We start from the raw sequence: 22,969 nt of genomic DNA on the forward strand, positions 1-22,969 counted from the left end.
CCTTTAGTGTGACGATACACAGATTCCTTCGTAGATATATAGATGTCTTTTAAATGAATATATCGTGATCGTGTTTTCTCGAAATTTTTTATTTTTTATTTATATATTGCGATTTCTTTAGCCTAGTAGATGTAACCGTTGAGTGAAAGATTTTTATTTCATTTTCATGAAAAACTCTTACGGTATTGTCTAAGAGAGGGGCATTTAAGGGCACAACGCTACTGACAGTGAGATTGTGACGTTGGAAAACCTCGGGTATATCGAGGATTCTGATTTCGAATCTGAAGCTTGTTTGTCGATTACCTTTTTCGTTCTCGAGGTGCATTCGAAGTCTCACAATATACAGGGTGTATTAAAAAGGACTTTACAAATTTGAAAGCTCATATTGGTTTATTCATTAACTTACATATATGGTTTTGGTGTCATTTTGTAGCAAACTACATTATGTTTTGATACACGTAGTACATCAGTTCAGAAACAAGCCACCGCAAGCGCTAGCGGCAGTTAGACCAAAGATGGCTACCGTTATTGGTCCTGAGCGTGTTAGCTATATGTTTTGGTTTGAAGGATCCAAGTCTGCGACAACTATCCAACGTAAATTTCGTACAAAGTATGGTAAAGATTCTCCCAGTAGGCCTACTATTTATCAGTGGCACAAGTGTTTTGTTGAAACTGGATGTTCGGTAAGACACAACAAATCTTCAGGTTGTCCCTTACGTCTGAAGATGTTGTAGAGCAAGTGAGACAAAGTTTTTTGTGCCTCATCACCAATGGAAGTCATATTGAACATTTTTAGGTATAAGATAGAAAACTTTATGCATTTTGCTACAAAATGACACCAAAACCATGTGTGTAAACTAAATAAATCAATATGAGTTTTCAAGATTGTGAAGTCCTTTTTTTTATATATACACCCTGTATATCTGGTTGCAGGGTCGAGTGAGGCAGATATTTGTTGGTATGTACTCAATATCGTCTAGCTGCAGGGAAGCTAAAGTAGGGGATAGAAAACAGCAATGGCATTCCATGTACTAATCACATCATTCAAGAAACAAGCATGTGGCTGACCACATCTTTTCAGCGGTCATAGCATATGGAGTTCAATGCTATATACAATATATTGCAAATTTCAATATATTTTTCTTTCACTTTGTTAAAATCTAGAACAGATTCTTTGTCGTTTTAATTTTGTTAATGTTGAACAGATTGCCTTAAATTATTTGTGGTGCTTTCATCACAACTTATTAGGAATATGTGTATGTTTAGAAATGCAGAATAATGTTTTAATTCGGAGAGCGTCATTTTGTGGGAAGCGAATCTCGTTGTTTAGACTTGTTGATGGCCATTACGAGAGAGAGAGTGCAATTAATGTAATGTCAAGTGCTGTACATGTGTCAAAGGATGAAAGGTTACAATAGCCGTATTAACCAGTTCAGTGATTCGTAAAGCGCATTTTGCATTAGTTGTCTAACTAGCCGACGCGACGCGAGCAGACGAAGTTTCAGTTCGCTTCTATAAATACTGCGGGGGAGCAAATGGAATTCCGGTTGTTACCAGTGGAGAATGAATTGAATTGACACTCGCTGTAGATTTTGATCAAATCCGATTTTGTGGAGTATCCCAGCTCTGATGTGTTACTTTTAATTCATTTTGTAAGGGCGAGTCTGCAATACTGTGTTCATTCTCGTGAGATAATTTGCATCTACAGAAGCATTAGATTGTTAGATTTCAGTCTATCCCTAATCTCAAATGAAACGTTTATTAACATTTGTTTCCATCATTCCTTTGGAGTTTCTTTCATTACCAAGATCAGCGGTGCACACAGGTTGCGCCCATGAGATTATTTGAGGGCAGGGAGGCAATTTTTTGTTGAAAATGGTACATCAAACTGGAGGCTGGCAAGTTTGGGTGGAAAGAAAGGCACATTTTGGGGCATACCAAGATGTTTGGAAAAGAATGGCAGGTTTAGGGAGTTTCGGCCAAGCTTTTGAAGGATGAGCAGCTCTCATCAAGATTATATGAGACATTATGCCAAGGCTTTTGACCCTCATGCATTCTCATTGGGTCTCCTCCACCGAAGGGACTCTTTAACTGTATAGTCTTAGGAAGGAGGCGAAACGAAAATATGTACTCTTATGTTCTTTAGGCTAAAGCAGATTTTTGATCAATAAAAGTGAATGATTAATGAGAAAACAAATAGAGGGACATGACATTATTAAGTATTTTACCCGTTGGCAGGTATTAATGGGGCATTTTTTCTTTCTTCCGTAATTCGGGTCTGGAAGTGTTTATTCCACGTATCTTCAGCTTCCTCTTTTAACTCCCAAGACACCGTGGCTTGGGATCGACCCAGGACCAGTAACATTAGAAATGAGCGCTCTTCCACCGAGCCATCGTGCCTCCTTTCACTCGAGATTTCATTTTTATTGTTGTTGTTGATTTGGGACTTTAGCGTTCGTTTTCAACACCAGGGTTACACGAAACATAGACCTACAACTTAATGTGACATCCGAGAGCGGGAGTCAAACCCCGAGACTCCTGCACCTTTGCTTATATGGTAACTATATATCCATGAGGGAGCTCAGTCAGGGTTTTTGTAGGGTTAGGAGCAACCGGTCAGTAAATGAAATACAGGGTGGCCCAAAAGTAGGTATACACCCCGGAATTGATCAATTATAACATTCTAAACGGCGTGACAAACATCTTGGTATTTGAAGGCGGCGCTCCAAGTTCCCTTTAAATGTTGCTAGCAAATGAGAGGCCAGCGGAATTGCCACGTTTATTTTGTACACATCCACGTCTATCCTCTGCCACCTGATCGCGCTGTAGTTTGTCTGCTTAGCCATAGCCACACCCCTTAGCACTCGGCAACGTCACGTCAGAGCTTGCGTTTTATTCGTTTAGCTGAAATACCAAGATGTTTGTCACAGACTTTAGTTTATAGGTTATTTGCTTCGGCTCTTCCGAGCTTAACAACACAGTAAGACCAAATAATAAAAAAAACTAAGTCTATCTGATGGAAGACAATAAGAAATGATATAAAATGCAATGAGGTGATCAGTATGGTATCGTATACCTACTTTTGGGCCACCTTGTATTATGAAACATACTTGCTAGGTCAACTTTCTCAATCACTGTGTCGCTAGATTTTTCGTGTCTTCTAAGATCTTCCACAAAGAAATTGTCTTTAGAAGAAAATGGAAATTTATCGCCAATAGACTTGATTTCACACTTATCTCTCACACTTTGTATCTCATAGTCGTTCCATAGAAAAAAAAAAAAAAACATGTATTTTTATATTTGCTTTTTTGCATCTAGGAAAAAAGTCACATGCAGAGGTGTCGCGAAAGTTTGAAGCGTACTTCGGTCTGTTGCAAAGGAAAATAAGTTTAGAAACGCTGTATTACTAGAACATTCTCGGCTAGACCTGTTTTTCGAATTGACGAATTTGACAGTAACACACATACACTAGGTAATAAACTGGCAATGAGCTCCGAAGGGCTTAAGTCCACCATAGTTATACTACAAAAGAATTAAATGAAATGAAATCTTTTAGTTTAACGTCTCACGATTATGCTCTGTAGGCTGAGGGAGACGGATGGTTAAGAGTCTTCATCCCGGCGAAATTAAAATATCGCTAATTTTACAGTAATTATGTGATATCTTCAAATAGATAAAAGATAATTGAAATATGGAACAAGAGCGCCCTAGACAATATTATTTTGCGTGAGGTACCGTTATCACAAGTCACCTAGTGGCTTTCCGTTCTCAGCTGTTTAGAAACGCGAAAATAAATGCCGATTTTTAAAATGGCTCGAAATCGAAAGCAGATAAGTGAGTCGTGATAACGGTTTCTCATGTAAAATAAATATTGTCTAGGGCGCTCTTGTTTCACATTTCGATTATCTTTTATCTATTTGAAGATATCACATGATTACTGTAAAATTAACGGTATTTTAATTTCGCCGGGATGAAGACTCTTAAGGGAAGTAAATAATAATTGAAGAATTGGTGGAATGAGAATGTGGGAGGAAACGGGAGTACCTGATAAAACCCATGGACACGATGTGTACTGTGGCGGGGATCGAACCAGGGACCAGAGATGAGCGCTCTAGCATTGAGCCACTGTGTCACTCCCTTTATGTGACAAAAGAAGTGATTTTAACTTTCTTTTAAATTTGTGCTGATTCTGTTGTTGAGTTTAATGTCTGACGTTGGTACTCTACAAAATTTACAGATGAGAATTTAATTACAATGTTGAAATGAATGGAAAACGATGATTGGACGCCTACATGGATTGCAACCTGCGATTGACAGGTCTTGTATAGAGCCCACCAAATGTTGTGCCCTCGAAATAATCGACCAAGTTAGCTTCAGCAAAAATATTAGATTGTAGTAGAGCCAGTGGAATGTAAAATCCTCACTGATTTCTTTTATTGGGGAAGGCTTTCTTCGACAGTTATTTTTCAGAATTGAAAATCAAAATTATCGAAGTAATGCGTAAAATCAAACATACACGTTTTCAGTTGGGCGGCTCCGGAGAAAGTGGGCGGTAATTCTCCTTTCTCTGTGTGTTCCTCATAATTTCGTCTCGACGCACGTTCTCCAAAAGTTCTATTGTTGGATGGCATACCGGAAGGTTATTTCTTTCAGGTATTTATTGCTGACTTAACTATGAGAACCAGCGAGAAAAGCAAGGAATGTCATAAAAAAATAAATAAATAAATAAATAAAAAAAGAGCAACTGTTGATAAAACCCATGTTCAGTGTTGAAAGGCTAACATTCTTCGCATGGACAGAAGAACGTTGTTTTCTTATAATTTACAAAGCATATTCTTATTGACGATATAGTACAATAATGAAGGAAGTATAGGAATTATTTTAAATTGTTTATGTCTTGTTAGTTATGCTGTTTTGTCCTAAAGATCTGAGTAAACAGCAGAGAAAAGAGTTTTGATTCTGAATCTAGATCAGTGCTATTCAATCTTTTTTTTCTCGCATATCTCTAGACACAGTTTGCCATCTAATTATGTACCCCTGAAGCTGTTTAAAAGAAATTAAATCAAAGTGAACGTATTAAAATTAATATACATGTTCTGTTGATTAAAAAGGGGGACAAATAGAGACCCAACTAAAGGACAAACAGGGTTCCCTATCAAAAAAGACTATTTACGGGGAAATAAAGTGCACATCTGAAAAAAATTAACATGGAAAATTTCGTTACATATGGGAGACATTCAGTTCTACTGAGGAGGATTTTCCCCTCATCCTTCCTGATAATTCGTACACTGAGGACAATGTTAAAAATTGAAAAATAAAAGTAACCTGTTAATGAGATGACTGAGCGTGTTTCCAGAACGCCAACTCCTCGATTCTTGGTCGAATCTTCGAGAGTGCGAGAATAAGCGCTGATTCCGAATTCAAGCAGTTTCTGTGCTTCGTTTTTATTGATGTTAATGCAGAGAAACCCTATTCACACAAATATGTTGATGAAAATGGAAGAAGTAGTGAAATAGCAGTGTCACTAATTTCATTGTCCTTGTTTTCGAGCATAAATACTGAAGTCACAAATTGATAAGTTATCGAATTTCATTTGCAGTGAACTGTCAACAGACATTTTCAGCAGACCCCCAGAAGCAGCATTGCATATTCCCAGAAACATCTTCGAGTACTCCTGGGGTACACGTACCCCCGGTTGAATAGCATGCTCTAGACAAGACTGTTATCCTTGTTTGTTAGCGTAGAGTCGTCGACTATTGGATATTCAATTCAATTAGTAAAGGCGATTAACCAGCACGAGCAGAGCTTCTAGTGACGTAGTTGGTACGGCATATATCTACAAACTAGGGATGGCCACACTTTTTCGTAAAACGAATTTTTTTCAAAAAAAAAAAAAAAAAAAAAAACAGAAGACGAAAAACCATTTTTTCAAAAACTTAAAACGAAAAAGTTTTCGAAAATCGAAAAAAAAATCGAAAATGGCCATCCAAAATAAATTCAAATTTTTCTTTCAGTTTAACGTCCCATAATTATGCCCTTTGTGCTAAGGCATGACTAGTTGGTGAAGTGAGAATGTGGTAAGAAACGGGAGTACTCCGAGAAAACCCATTGACACGATGTTATACGGTCTTCCGCATCTTGCTACCCCTTACTGTCTTTGCTCTGATAACCGTAGACAGACGGCTTTCTCTACTACTTCCCACATTTACTCACTACATAGTTTGACTCGTAGTATAAAGAAATACCTGACAGTTGTAGATAGGGTACCAATTTCAGCGTTTAAAAAAAAAAAAAATGAAACCTTCACTATTCGACTTGAAAAAATATATTTGCGTATTATTAACTGTAGCCATGTTCTGAATGCGTGATCAATATTTCTTGAAGCTCCCAGGGAACGAAAATCTTACACGAGAGACCTACATTAGAATAAGGAGTGCTAGAAAAGTAAATACCATTACAATAAGCGGAAAAGGTAGAATTCATGATGATAGCTTTTGAACAGAAGTGACTTCATGTGTGTATTGTTCTTGATGTAATGTATACACGCACAGAACGCATTATATTAAGCAACGTTCTAAACCAGTGATGGCCAAATGGTTTCCCGCGAACTAAGAAAAAATAAAATAAAATAAAAGAGATGATTTGTTCTCTTTTCGTAGCTCTGGAAGCAAGGAAAATATAAAATGGCCTCCAAGTATGTTTCTTTTCTTCTTTCTTTTTCCTGGTCTGTAGTACAGTATGAATTTATCACTGTTCTAAAACATAGTACCTACTTTATTGTTAGATGAGTTTTCTTGCCTCGAAATTACTTCTTGCTTCATTGACGGAATGTTCTTGGTTCAACTTCGGCAGCAGGAGATACTGGCTGTTTTCATACTAGACGAATGTTGATGCTACATGTAATATAGTCCGTTGTCGACTCCCCAAAATTCTTTCCCACTGTATCATTTGCAGTGTAAAGTAGCTTCAGATCTGTGTCTTAGATTGTGTTATAAATAAATAAACATAAAATATTCTGGCGATATTTTACACTGGGATCGCTAACACAGTACTCTAACAAAAACTTTTGGAAGGAAATTACTGTGGTGATATATTTAAAGGTACCAGCCCAGCATTTACTTGGCGGGATTCAAGGAAACTGGAAACCAGTAGGATGGTCGATGTCAGGATTCGAACCAGGTATTTCTCCATTCCGAGATAAGAATGCTAACTATTCATGTAAGGCGATCGGTAACTGTACTCACTCTGAAATGATTATATAAAATATTGGTTAGGTGGTTTTTAATGTTAAAGATACTTAGTAAGTTTGAGAATTGTGGTATATATGCATTTTGGGAAAAATCTGTTTTACTTGTTTCGGTGAAAGTCAGGTTTATCTATGTTCATCCTATCTTATGTGAATTAAGAGGCCTCATCACGGCGAAATTAAACTACCGCTTATTTACAGTAATTGTGTGATATCTTCAAATAGATAAAAGATAATTGAAATGTGGAACAAGAGCGCCCTAGACAGTATCTTTTACATGGAATACTGTTATCACTGATTTCGAGCCATTTTGAAAATCGGCATTTATTTTCGCGTTTCTAAACGGCTGAAAACGGAAAGTCACTAGGTGACTTGTGATAACGGTACCTCACCCAAAATAATATTGTCTAGGGCGCTCTTGTTCCACATTTCAATTATCTTTTATCTATTTGAAGATATCACATAATTACTGTAAAATTAGCGGTATTTTAATTTCGCCGGGATGAGGCCTCTTAAGGCTCAACGGACTAAATGTTTGCTGCTTTCATTTGCGGCAGTCCCTTCTCACACAATGCAAGTATGGAAGACCTACTGTACTACCGTACGTAGTGAAAATGTATTTCAGAGAAGTAATTCGGGACATAGTTGTCAATGGATCGAAGTGAGTCACCGCGAGTGTTAGCCCACAAATCACCGACCTACACTTAGAGAGGACCAACCTGACCTATAATCTACTGTATCAGTAATACTTTATATACAGGGCGTTTTACCGCCTTACCGGCGTATTTTTAATGACTTGAATACTATAATTATGATATTATAACAAAATTTGAGCTTACATTTTTCAGTGTGATGGGAAAGAAAGTAAGATTATATAGAACACCATGTGTTGGAAGTGGTCGGCTCCAGTGAAAAGCTTAACAACTGACACTGTATTTAAACGAGCTTTACGGTCTGTTCGGTTCTGAATAAAACTATTGCTAAGATAATATTGTGTTATTGTGGATATATGAACTTGTTATGTAAACAAAGCTCTTGTATCAGATAAACTTCACGTACAGACAGTGGCGGTGATTGGACGTTAAAAGTGACGGGTCAAGACATGATCTGAATATTTGTATATAATGTTAGTTTTCCTGGTTGTTTCTAACACCTTGTTTGACGAAAAGTTGTATAACTAATAGAACACTACCTTTTTCAGTTAAAATAATGTATATCGTATTTCATATTTTATTAAGTAAATTAACAAACGCAACGCAAGTAGGTACTAGCCCTTTGTACTCTTAACGAAAGTGTAAGAAGAGGTTTGATTCGTTGCTCATGAAACCTTAAAATTCTGACTGGAAAATTTGTGATCAGATTATTTAATAACAAACAAGTAAATAGAAAATATAATATTAATCATAGTAATGAATTAATCATAGTAATAAATGTATGTTATTACTTTAGAAAATGAAAGACAGTAAATACGACATGCATATGCTACGACATTTAAAGAAATACGCAATTGCAATATTAATTGCTTTGAATTGCAATTAAAACGCAATTCTTGTATCTTTTTTTAACTCCACGGGAAGATAAATAACCAATACGCAACGGCAAATATTATATGGCATCATTTTTTCTATGAACTAGGAATTCATACAAAAAGTTTACATTCCCAAATGGAACTATATACATAAAGGGGTCACTTCAAAAAGTGAGGGCAGCTGCCCCTCTTGCCCCTTAATCACCACCCCTGCGTACAGAGATAAGTAAGAGATCGTTTTATATTCTAAATTATTGAAAATGTTGAGTAGAACTTCCGTAGGCATATGTTCAACTCAAAATGTAGCATCACCATATTGCAGCGTTTCCCAACCGGTGTGCCGCGGCACACTGGTGTGCCGTGAATGGGCCGCTGGTATGCCGCGGGGAAATCGAAACAAAATTATTAATTCTATGGCAATCAGATTGCAAGACATAAGGGAAAATGTATATTTGTATTTCACATTACTATGAACCTCTACTATGAATCTACAATTTTAAGTTTCATACCGTGTACAATTTTAATGTTGAAAGAAGTATTTGTTATCATTGTTATGACCATTGTTGCTCCTTTATTGTTGCAGACTATTTCGTAACCTGAAATTTTAAAATATCATTCAATACTTTCGACAAAGCAAACATGCATACAAATTACTTACATTTGTGTCTTAAAAGTAAAAGAGATTTGCTTGTTCGTTTGTTATTTAGTGATATATCTTCTTAGTGAAAGGTTGGATACAGTTTTCGAAAAAGAAAGCGTAGTTTTGCAAACCTGAGTCCAATATTTTATTGAATTGTTTTCTATTTTTAAATTAGAATGAAAAGTACAGAATAATGATTAACCACGGGAGAAAACCAGTGATCGAACTTTCTTCTCCGTGAGAAAGATCATTGTTACAGAAAAAAGTACCACGGTATTTTATATTTACAAATAATAATATTTATGAGTGTGCCGCGAAAATTCAAGTTACACCCATAGTGTGCCGCAAGTTGAAAAAGGTTGGGAAACGCTGCCATATTGTAAAGTAGACCTTATTCAGCCACAGGCAAGAATATATGTTTGTTTTGTTTATAATGAGCATTAGTGATTTTTAAATTCTATATTTGCAACATTGATTACAGACAGTAAATATTATAACAGTATTAATAAACTACAAAGCCAGTGTAATGCAGAACGTTTAAAATATATGTAAGTGTTTATGCGTGTGTGCATGGGCTTGGAACTCTTGAGGCGGTCGCGAGATACAAAAAGTATTTTTGGCTCAGAAGCAAAGCAAGAACCAGTCTGTTTGATGTTTGTTTTAGAGAAAGATGCTGACATGACTGTATGATGTTTAGCCGAATGGGCTGCCGGTTACTCACTCATGTGTTTCGGTTATCTCGTTGTTTGCTTTTGTTGAAGAAATGGGAGATACACATAATGTTTGGTGGAGAAGAGGTAGTGGTAAAGAAGCTGTATGAGTGAGAAGGATCTCTCTCTCTCTCTCGCCTGGTGGAGTTTGTCGATAACAAAATCCGGGATAAGCGAGGCTTGATGATTAAACAAGAGAGACAGAGAGAGATGGGTGATTAATGGTTACATCATATTTGGCGTGGAAGTTCTTCCTGTTAACATAAAGCATCATTGTTCGCTGATAATTTTGATGGTAATGATACGTGTAGTATGGAATTTGTGCTTTGATTTCTTGGTTGCCTAAATACAATCTATAACTGTTAAACTATTATTGTCGTTATACAGGGTGCAAGGGCGCCGATTCTGGAGGGGCGCCCCCCAATGCTCATGTGGGCCCCCATGTATTTTTATTATTATATGCAGTTTTTATGAATATACATTATTTGGCACAATTTGAAATCAGTTTATCTTTAAATACTCGTATATGCCTTTTACCACGGTACATTCCCTCCTTTGAAAACAAATGTATCATTTTGTCTTATATTTTGAGCATATGTTAACACCAGTATTAATTTTTTAAAAAGTAGTATTAATTAAATTTCCCTTAATTTTATGTTGGCATTATTAGAAGAAAACACATACATGTATTAGTTTCTTTTAGGGATGTCCAAACTTTTGCGGAATCCGGATTCCGGAAAATTTATTTTCTGGAATCGGAAATTTACTTTCCGGATTTCGGAAAAAATCTGTAATTCGGAAAATTCCGGATTTCGAAAAAATTCAGGAATTCACAAAACTGGATTTCAAAAACATTCCGAAATTCGGAAAAATCCGGTTTCTTCCGAAATCCGGCTTTTTAAATAATTCCAAAATTTTCCAAAACTGAATTCTGGAATTTTTTTCGATTTGACTTTGTGGATTCCGGAGAGTAAAAATTCCGGAATTGGCCATCCCTAGTTTCTTTTAATGATTGAGGACTGTCAAGAATATATTTTATTGAGTAGATAGAATAGCAGTTTCATAAAATGTCAATGCTGGGTGGGAAAATGAAAGACACTTGCTTATGTCACTTTCAACCTCTGAAATTCTCGACAATAGTGTGGGGAAACACAGTCACTTTTTTTTTTTTTTTTTTTTTTTTTTTTTTTTTTTTTATTACTTACTAACGTCAATCTTCGAGAATCACTTATAGTCCACGAAACCACGGTCTACAACTTTTTGTTCTCTTTTACCATTCACCTGCTCAGAATCACAGTATAATTATTGAAATGTAAATATCATACCAACAGTGTTGGAATTTACAGAAATGACATCCCTTGTCTTGTGAATATGTAACTTTGCTGATTACATAACAGTGGTAATAGTCTGTGTTCGCATCCAATCAAATTATTAAAAAGAAAAAAAAAAGTTTGTTAACACTTCCAACAACGAAAACGAAAAAGCTATATTTTAAGCTACATGTGTAGTTTGTAGAACCAAACACTTGTGTAAAGAGTGTATTATTTGTTTTATGTTGTCTGCAATGTTCGTTCTTGTTTAGGTTTTAAAAAAAATTCCATTAGGTAAATTGCTTTTTGCAAGGAAAGAGAGCTCAATGCACCATTCATAGTACTTCTTTATTTTGTGAGTCTCTTTATGTGAATAGTGCAGCGAGAGCTCATTGCTATGGTTACACATACCCACAAGTGACTTTGGCGAATTGATATCCTCCTTCTGCAAAGGAATTGTTGATCGCAATACAATCCCATCTTTACGGTATATATTTTTTTGTTTCCCATGCTATAGTCTTTTTTTTTTTTTCCCTATCCGTTAAATGTCTGCAATGTATGTTCGTTCATTTTAGACTTCTAGTGCTGCTTCAATCGAGAATGACTGAACAGGCGGGGTTAGTGTGGGGTTTCAATTGAAACGGTCTCTGGTCTGTATCACCATGGTGACGAGCCACCAAGAGATGAGACTACAACTTGCTTCGTCTCTTTCGTAGAATATAATGCAAACATTGAAGTTCATTAGTGGAGCTTGAAGCCCCTGGACGGACGTGATTTATTGGGAATAAAAGGGAAAGGTCTTTTGTTTTGCGATTCGTAATTGGAATTAATTATGACTGATGGGACCAGCGTTTCACCTCTCACACCGCGATGCGCCCCTGCTGTTACTTTCCACAGGACAGAACATCTGATACGTGTATAAGTGGATGACAAATTATGCTAGTAGCGGATACCAAAAGATATAGGTAGCGTATTGCCAACAGCTCAATTGTGCTGTTCACTTGGGACGTTGTTGCATGTTTAATCTTCTCGTGGCAATTTATCTTCATTGGCTAAAAGCTTTTCGATGCAATCTAACGTGTAGAGGAGAATTGGGTAAAACTGAAATGAAATAAAGTAAAGAGAAAGAAAAATCTTATTTGGGCAGGACTTTGATACTTATGACCGCTGTTTTATAGCATTGTGGTAGTTTCTTCATTCGTCGTTGATTTCCCTTCTTTCGACAGAAAAATATCAGGTATATCTGGCATGATTAACAAAAGTTGTAGGACTAAATAGACTCACTGCCTATATCACATCTTTGATTGAACTTACCGAATAAGTTTAGGTTACTAATTATATTAAGTACAGGATAACCAAGAAAGTTCTTACCGTTCTAGAGCAGTGATAAACAAATAGCAATTAGAGATGGCCAGAACCGGTTCCTGGTGGAACCGGTTTTCGGGTCTGAACGGATCCGGTTCTTGAAGATCCGGTTTCGGAACCGGTTTTCGGATCCAGGCCTGGAACCGGTTCTTCGGATCCAGATCTAGAACCGGTTCTTCGGATCCAGGTCTAGAACCGGTTCTTCGGATCCAGGTCTGGAACCGGTTCTTCGGATCCAGGTCTGGAACCGGTTCTGAAAACAGAACCGGTTCCTTGCGGAACCGGTTCCGCTGGAACCGAAACTTTGTTACCATCCCTACGCTAAACGCGAGCTGCTGGCAAGCTGTGAACAGTATGCTAGATGAAATGGTGGAAGCGACAGGCAGGCGACAGGCGGCGGGAGCTTGTCTCATTTGGCTAAATAAAGTGGGTAACTGGCAAACTCATTGGCTAAACAGCAAACTGACCAACTCATTTGGCTAAACACCCACTGGTGGACCAATTTTTTTTTCTGGGGGCACAAGCGGGTCTGGGCGGGAAAGGCACAAGTGCATGGTCCTCTTTGCATTATTTTTGAAGTGAACTTCGTGCTTCCTTTACGGGTCTTTGGGGGCTTTCAGAACCAGGTCTGGAACCGGTTCCTAAGATCCGGTTCTGGAACCGGATTTTCAGATCCAGATCTGGAACCGGTTCCTAAGATCCGGTTCTGGAACCGGGTTTTCAGATCCAGATCTGGAACCGGTTCTTAAGATCCGGTTCTGGAACCGGATTTTCAGATCCAGATCTGGAACCGGTTCCTAAGATCCGGTTCTGGAACCGGGTTTTCAGATCCAGATCTGGAACCGGTTCTTAAGATCCGGTTCTGGAACCGGGTTTCCGGATCCAGGTCTGGAACCGGTTCTGAAAACCGGATCTCCGAGAACCGGTTCTTCGCGGAACCGGTTCAGTTGGAACCGGAACTTTGTGGCCATCCCTAATAGCAATACAGTGGACGGTACGTACCTTTAGGTTTCGAAGTAATCTCCATCAGCATCCAACACCTTCTGCGAACGTTCCTGCAGCTTCACAATACCTTGGTGATCAAACACGGCGGTCCAAGAGTGCGTTCCACAGGCTTCCCTCATTTGCAAAGGATCTCCCAAGAAGGTGGCTGTCGAGGGAATGAAACAAGTGGTAATATGTTGGCGCAAAGTCTGGTGAATATGGTGCATGGCATAGTCTTCCCAGCCAAGTTGCTGACGGGTCTCGCGGGTCCTCTTTGCCACATATGGCTTGGCATTGCCATGTAGGACCAGAACATTGGTTACCTTGCATTATTGCATGAAAGATTAGTCTTGTCATCTTCATCGGGAACCAGCATATATCACTCGCTTCGCTGGGTTGAAATAAATAATTTAAAAGCACGTCTTTGTATCTCATGTATTTTATTGCCATTAATTTTTTATTGTTTATTGTAGCAAGCATGTTTACACAGTTTTTGTTAATATTTTGAAACGTTATAATGTAGTAACAATCTTTTCTCTTAGTTGTAAATTAAGTGTGATTCGTGTTCTGATACTGCAGAAATAACTATTTTTTTTTCGTAATTCAATTAGTCTTTATTGTTATTCAAGTGCTCTGTGATACACGATATATATATATATATATATATATATATATATATATATATATATATATATATATATATATATATATATATATATATATATATATATATATATATATATATATATATATATATATATATATTGTCTTTTGATTTTTAACCATAACACAACAACTCTAGACATTGCAACATAAAGTTGCCCGTGTAAAAAGCAATGGGTTGTTAGATCTATCCCTGCTGTCCTGAATATTTGTCTCTGAGATTTGTTGATTGTCATTGCAAATGAGTCTCAAAGAGAATTGAAAACGCTTGAATGGAATAGTGAAGTCTGTTAGTGTTAAAGCGGTATTCTAGGAATGTAAGTTTCTTTTTTTTTATTTTTAAATTTTCCTGCTATAATAGTGGCCTCTATCAAATTTCCCATACAGTTTATTATTATTATTATTATTATTATTATTATTATTATTATTATTATTATTATTATTATTATTATTATTATTATTATTATTAATCTTGTTCCGTTGCACAAATATGAATGATTCAGATTTCCAGGTAGCATTACTATCGCTCTGCGTTTTAGTATCAATTTGTGGGGAGGCATTCCTGGTAAATCTAATGAGTTTAGAAATTCTGTAGGATAATTGACAATTTCATTCTCATCTGTTATAGAATCTATTGATGAGTACGTTATACCTTCTCCTGGAATTTCACATTATTCAAAGGGGTTACATACTCACCCTCCTCATTCCCCAAGTGTCGGGACTGAAAATGGATTTAAACACATCAAAATATCTTCTGTTTAAAATATTTATTTATTTCGGAAAAGAACAGGCAAATGCCTAATTACAGTTTTCTATCACTGTATGATAATACACTTTAAAATACACATATAATAACATTATAAATAGCAAAATTTCGGGCCGCGGTGAATCAGTGGTAGACCGCTCACATCTGGTGCATGGGGTCCTCGATTCGATCCTAGCTCGCATCAAGTGAGCTTGTGGTGGACAAACGCCGTGTGCGTGAGTTTTCTCGGGTTCTTCCGTTTCCTCCCACTTTCTTCATTCCACAATTTCATTCATTTCTCATTATCACCGTCTCCTTTAGCCTAATTTCATTTCATTTAATTTTCATAGCAAAATACATGTAGCACGATATACAGCTCATTTATTTCGAATAAAATTTTGTATAATCAAAAAGGGGTGCTCTTGTGATATCTCTTTATTCAATAAACACATTTTTTTTTTTTTTTTTTTTTTTTTTGACAGGCGATACGTCCATTGCACTAGTTTGCGCTGAGAGGTGAAACATGCCATTGTGATGTCTCGTTGCTCTATGTGGGGCGTGAATATTGATTTCTGATAACAAATATTCTGATTATATTGCACTATGAGTTATTTTATGTAAGAAAAAAAAAGTGAAATGAGTTCTTGTGCTTTTAAGTGATTGTAATGTATAGATCTTCGTACTTCTCAAATTTCGGATATATCCCTGTTTCTTAATGTCAAAAAGCGCACAAATTTAATTTCAATTTTGTTTATATATTTCTTACTATTAGAACCCTATATTATCACTTCATATTCGACCTTAGACCTTACATAGGCATTGTAAAGTGTTCTGAAAACATCAGTGTTAGAAAAATCACTTCCCAATCTCATTACAAAGCTGATATTGGACCCATATACTTTGGAAGCCTACCGTATTTTCATAATGTGAAGTGAAACTTGTTTAAAAGTAGTTTCGAAACATATGTCATATACGTATATAAGTGCTTTGTCACATGAATCAGCATTTGTTTGACACAACGTTAATCATTATTTTAACGTCTAAAATTTTTATTTCTTGTAGAAATCCGTATAGATAATGTTATCATTTACTGATAACAGCGACGTGTGTTTTCTTATTCCTAAATGTTGTCTTTCAATGTTCAATTCCAAATAATAGCCGTATCCATACAGACTCTAGAAAGCAGAGAAAATGAAAATCTTTTAAAATATTAGCTGATGTTGTTTTAAGAAATACGGGACCATACATATTTTTTGATCTGCTTATATCTATCTGTATTCTACTCCTATGATTTGCAGTAGAGCTGTATCTGTAGCTAAATTGTAGCCTAGATGGTATTGGCTACAATTTGTAGCTGTTAGAGCAATATGAAAAGTAGTTGCATGGATAGATTAAGGCTGATTTTGAACTGTTTTAATAGAACATTTAAAAAAGTAATCGTCCCATAAAGGACCTTGAAATATCAGTCTGAGAGAGATAAGAGTTTTTCCATGTGTGTGAGCAAATAAATGAAATTAAACGCTCCACCACTGCGTTAAACTAAAGGTGTAATTCTATCTTCTAATCTTGTTTGCAGGTTGTCATTTCTCCGTCTATCTTCCGTCAGTTCTTCCGATCAGTGTGTGAACCTACAAGCAGGTATGTACTCCATTCCATAATTTTTTTTTTTCTTTTCAGATCGTTACAGTTGTAGATGGTACTGTACTATGTGTTCATTTGTAGAAGTACTTCATGTGTTTTGTAGAATTGCTGCTGTTGTGTTTGTAGTGTTATTCGGCAAAGGGAACATTGGAAGGAGAGACATGAGCGGTTTTTACACTACTTCGCAAGGTTGTCAGTACAGTAGAAATCATTAGACGGTTTATTTCTCGGTTTAAATTTTACTTTTATTCATTGGTGTGCTCTGATTAAAAAATTGAAAATTCGGCACGACTATATGCCGGATGTGGCATCCGTTCTATATAATCAAATTCCTTATATTTTGTTATGTTTGTCGACCCGAGTGTATTTTTTGCATTATCCTGTTGCAGCAGGGCACGATTTCGGCTCACCAATGCAGTTTTTTTTTTTTTTTTTTTTTTTTTTGCATAGTGTTGCATACATCTGTTTTAACTGTTCGAAATACTAATCAGCATTGATTGTACGACCGTTGGGAACGCACTCGAAGTGAATTGCCTCTTCGTAGTTCTACCACACACACGCAAGTTAGGATTTTATGCTCGAAAGAGCTCTGTTTGACGACCTGTTCTAGAAGTTGACTCGTGTTTAACCACTGTTTTCGCACATTTGAAATTCAAGAAACCACCCACTTTTCGTCGCATATGACAGCCCGTTTAAGGAAACGTGCATCACATGGATTTTGCAGCAATTGATGGCACACATCTACTCTCCTCTAGGCCGAGCTGGGGTCAGCTCATCCTGCAGCTCCTAATGGATTTTTCGAGTTCGTGAAGATGATGCACCACAGTAGGCTGGGACATGTTGAGTTGGTGGATGAGTTGAGTTGAGTTGATTTTGAGTTTAACGTCCCGTTCAGCAGCGAGGCTATATGAGACGTGGACCTACTGATTAACGTGGAATCCCAACCGCATGAGCTCCCGCCGGGAATCGAACCCGGGTTTCCCACGCCAAAGGCGCGTACGCTAACCGCTTAGCCACGGAGGAGCTCGAGTTGGTGGATGAATTTTCGTCAATGGCGTGTCGTATGACCTCAAAATCTGTTACCCTGGGACAGCCTTACCTTGGCATTTTTGCAACCTGCATGAAATTCTACCAACGAGTTGCTGTGATGTAGTTCACTCTCATGACAAATAATTCGGCTTCGCTGCCGCAGCGTTATACCCGAGGTCGAACTTACACAGTAATAGTTCATGTATCAGATGTTGTTGAGCACTCATTGTTACTCCCAATAAAAACGGACAAGATACTAGCGGAATGACAGCCTTCTTGTTAAATAGTCCGCTTTCCACACTACCTCGTGAGCCAGTTTGACTTTGCGCTTACGATCGATCACAGCGTATACAGTGTAGAAATAATAAACACTTCTGACCAGAGTATATACACTTGTTTATTAAAAACTAAATTCCAGTGTAACAGTTTCGACAACGTAATGTTGTCTTCAACAGACACTAACTGCCAACTATGGATAGAGTTGTATACAGTGTGTTTCAAAAGAACACCGATAACGTTTGGGGAGGTGATTCCTGACACCAAGGTAAGACAAAAAGTATAGACCAACCTTGGTGCACAAATGCTTCCTTTCGGAGTTATAGGCTGCGAAAACATGAAAAAATTAACATTAAAGGTCCATAACTCCGAAACTATGGGACCTACTGTAGTCGTGTTAAGACTTTACTTAGTAACTCGTATGTACCTTATCCAAATATCCATGTTTCAGAATCCTGCGGTACTTCCGCAATGAAACATATTTTTGGATAGCACTCATATTAGTTCCTAAGTCAAGTCTTGACCCGACTACAGTAGATCCCATAGTTTTAGAACTATGAATCTTTAAAATTCATTTTTTCATGTTTTCGGCAGCCTATAACTCCGAAAGGAAGCATTTGTGCCAGGGTTTGAAAAAACCCGGGTTTTTTTGAAAAAGCCCAACCCACCTGGGCCCATGTGGGTTTTTCGGGTATTTTCGGGTTTAATTGGGTTTTTTCGAAATATTTCAATGTTTTTGGGGTAAAAGTGTTAAAATGTGATTTATATTTCAAGATTATCATTGTCACAACTTGTCACAATTGTCACAACAATTTTCTATTCACTGCAATTTTAAAAAAACAGCCGCCATTTTGTAATTTTACGTTGGATCGCTGCCAAAGTACATACAGCTAATTTAGAGTGTCTCGTGCTTCTACTCTGAACATGTCAACTTAAAAGACCAAAAATTGCACTTTGTAATCCACTATTTTGAAAAAGAATGGCCTCCATTTTGAAATTTTACGTTGGTATGCCGCCAAAATCTATACAGGAAATTTAGTGTATCTCGTGCTTGTACTCTGAAAATTTAAACTTAAAAGACCGAAAGTGATACCCTATAGTATGTGTGGTACAGACAGACGAAAAACAAATGTAGATCGAATCATCCCAGGAGCCTCAGTGACGTTCGCCAAATATGAACACACAATATATTAATTTAAAACAAAGATATATAATTCGTGTTTTATAAAATAAATGTTTCAAAATGTCTTATACGACATAAATATTTTCCAGTATAAAATAAATAGTTTTATTGTAGGAGTCATGGGCGGCGATTAGGGGGGCAAAGGGGGCAGTTGCCCCCACTTTTTTGAAATTACCCATTAACGTATATAGTTTCATTTGGAAATATATAAAGTTTTGTATGTATTATTGGTTCATAGAATAAAAATGGTGCCATAAAATATTTGTCGTTCCATGAGTGCGTATTGGTAGCCTTCCCGTGGAATTAAGAAAGCTACAGGAATTGTGTTTCAATTGCCACTAAAAATGGCCCAAAAATTAACTTATTTAAGCGCCACAATTCGAGCGTACTTTCATTTCTTCTTGCAAGGGCTCGTTATGTTAGTCAGCCGCCCTGGAACTAATTGAGATAACATTTCGCAAGAAAAGAAGTCCTTCACAAGTTATTCTTTAATTGCGCAAAATCGACTGATTTGATTTTTTTTTTTTTATACCAGTTTAACATCCTGTTCAGCTTCAGCGAAGTTATATGAGACGTTGACTTAATGATCAATGTGGAGTCCGAACCACGTGAGCTCCCCCCCCCCCCCGGGAAATCGAGCCCGGGTCTCCAACGTCAAAGGCGTGTACGCTAACCGCTTAGCCACGAAGGAGCTCAGTAAGGAATATTAATTTTGCAGTGTAATATACAAGTTAAGGGGAGCACATATACAGATAAAATTTAGTGAATTGAGCATAATTCTAGGTTTTAGGATTCTAGGTCTAGGTTTTAGCCGGGACAGTCCCTTTTTTCCAACCGTTGTCCCGTTTTTTTCTGATTCTCGAACGGGACGCCTAAATGTCCCGTTTTTAATTAAAAATGACCTAGGTGTCCCGTAATTATTATTCAAATGGAATCGTCAATGGAAATTTTACTCTCTTCCGTACCAAGACTCGTTGCCAAGGTTCAGCCGTGTCTAGAACTTCTGAATTTTCAAATGGGAATTGAGTGTTCGTGGTTCAAGTGGAAATTGAGTGGGAATTCTGAGTGTTCAACTAGTAAAAAGAATTGTTAGGTAGAACTTGCAATCGATAACCATTATTTGTTGTGTGGTACACGTAAAATTAGAAACGGTGTGTTATCACTCTTACTTGTGTATTTTGTAAATTGAGAACACTGCTGAGTTCCAAAATGCAATCTGGAAGTCAGATATCCCCCCCCCCCTCCCGTAGCCGATTCGTATGCCTCCCGTTTTCGTAAGCGAAAATTTTGGTCACCTTGGCAAAAGTATTTCTTTAAATGTCGTAGCATATACTTGTAGTATTCACTGTCATTCTAAGAGTAATAACACATATAATAGCATGCGTGGAATTAAAAATATAAGTTGTTCATTAATTTTCAGTTTCAATATAACTTTTGCAAAACAAGCCTCATTATTCATTACTATGACTATTTGATTAATATTACCTTTCTGTTTATTTGTTTTGCAAATTTGTTATTAAATTGGCCCCTAATCTGATCACACAATTTTCCAGACATATTCATGAGCAAGGAATCAAATCCCTTCTTACACCTTCGTTGTTTAAGAATACAAAGGGCTAGTATCTACTTGCGTTGCTCTTGTCAATTTACTTAATAAAATATAAAACAAGATATACGGTATTTTAACTGAAAAAGACAGTATCCTAATAGTTATACAGGTCAATTCCGCGGTAAGTGACCCTACGAAGGGAAAATTTGAAGTTTCACCTTGGGCTACATAAGTATTAAAATTCATTTTTAAGAATGCTGAATTTTTCAAACATGAACAAGATGATACCAACGCTGATTTGTAGATGTCTCTGCGGGAGGTAAAATATGGCCACTTTCATGTCGCAGAATATCGTACTTCCATTTGGATTTTAACACAAAGTTTTTCTCTGCTAATTCCTGTAGGTAATTAAAGATCGCGTATGGTATTTATTAAGATAATGTTTGTGTTTACATCAGTGACATTGTTTTGCATATAATTTAATAATAGCAAGAAAATTACAATAATTGATTTATTCAAGTAGGCTGTCGTGTAAGTCACAAGAAAACATAAATAAGTTTATGTATTTATATACATAATTAAACAAAAAAAGCTGTTATTCTAAATTTTCTTCATTTGGACAGACGGCAATCAAAGGCCGTGCAGAAAGTCCCGAAATAATACGTGTAACTCTTTTAAATACAAAATATAATATGTCGTGTAAGTCACATTATGTGTGTCGTTTGCCAATAGTTACTAACTGCAGTAAAACGTATAAATTGTGAATTGATAACTCAATGTATTAGGTGCCATGTTTAGTGTAAGAGAATGAAAGATAAGGATGATAAAAGCAATATTATGAAGTATGGGTGTAAAATGTACTTGACTGAACTATAAATGTAACAAATGAATGAAAAGTTAAACAATATGAATAAATGTGATCTAGAAAGAAGTTTTAAAAAACGTGACAGGAAGTATCTACTGTCTTTGGAACAATGCCGGCATATGTGGTTCCGAAGTTTCTAGCTTCAGCTACTTTTAATACTGTTATTGGTTTTCTCGTACTCTTTCGTTGTTTTGGAAATATGCTTGTAAATTGGTATTTATTGCATTTAGGCATCTAAAGCTCAGGCCGGTATAGGATGGAGGTGGGTATGTGGGAAAGGATTCGTTGAATGGGTATCGTCTCGGCATTTGCCTGCAACCTGTCGAGCCAAATCTAGCACGCTACTACTCTATAACGCTTTCTTGGTAGAAAACATGCTTATTCAAATGGAAGTCACAACTAGGACATGTCAGATATGTAACACTCGTCTTTTCTGTTGCATTTTCAGATATGCCTAGTTCAAAAGCTGAATGGAAGCGGAAATAGATAAAGAAGTTGAAAAAAATGATATTGCATCAAATGGATTTTAGTGGAAATTACTGTTTTATGTACCAAGAAAAGATATAAACCGCTCACTGGATATCACACAGTTGTACTATGTAAACTGCCATAATATATTTTCCTGAAGAAAATGAAACCACAGAACATGATTCGTGCGTAATTATGTCTGATTGTATGCATCAAGATATGTTTGCAGTTGCTTGTTTCTATTCTACACTTATGGAAGATTTTGAAGGGCGTCATCCGGGTTTTCCGATCAACAATGTGAATTATCAGTCGGATGATGGTGCACATTATTCACTTTGTTCAATAACATTGCAGAAAGTTGAAATGTCTTGGCATTTTTCGACTACGAACTATGGCAAAGGCTATCAAAGACAAATTGATCCTCAATCTGCTTCAGAATTTATTGAGAGCGCACGCAAGTTATGTCCGAACATAATGTAATATACTGTAGTAAAGAGTATTACTTCAAAAATTTTTGAGTTGCGCCAATGGAAACATCATAAGAAAGAAATATGTAATATTCAAAAAACACGAAACTACCACTACTTTCATTGTGTTTCAGCGTAGTAGGTAAGGCGTAAAAATCTGAAGAAAATGGTAATTAGTTTTTCTAATTGAACTCATGAAAGAGTATGACGTGGGTAATTGAAATCATGAAGGGGTATGACGTATGTAATTGAAATCATGAAAGAGTATGACGTGTGTAATTGAAATTATGAATGCGTACG

At 36.7% G+C, this 22,969-nt stretch overlaps 1 protein-coding gene across 1 annotated transcript in view; it reads left to right on the forward strand.

Annotated features, from left to right (window-relative positions):
* Positions 1-22,969, forward strand: part of Dg (Dystroglycan) — a 406,462-nt gene that overhangs the window by 33,121 nt on the left and 350,372 nt on the right. Inside the window, exon 2 of the mRNA XM_081742426.1 lies at positions 16,768-16,829. The gene's annotated coding sequence lies outside the window, so the exon portion shown is untranslated. The remainder of the gene's footprint in view (positions 1-16,767; positions 16,830-22,969) is intronic.

The sequence above is a fragment of the Thermobia domestica genome, chromosome 16 (assembly GCF_964235325.1).
Source record: "Thermobia domestica chromosome 16, izTheDome1.hap1.1, whole genome shotgun sequence".
In the NCBI taxonomy this organism is placed as follows: Eukaryota; Metazoa; Arthropoda; class Insecta; order Zygentoma; family Lepismatidae; genus Thermobia; species Thermobia domestica.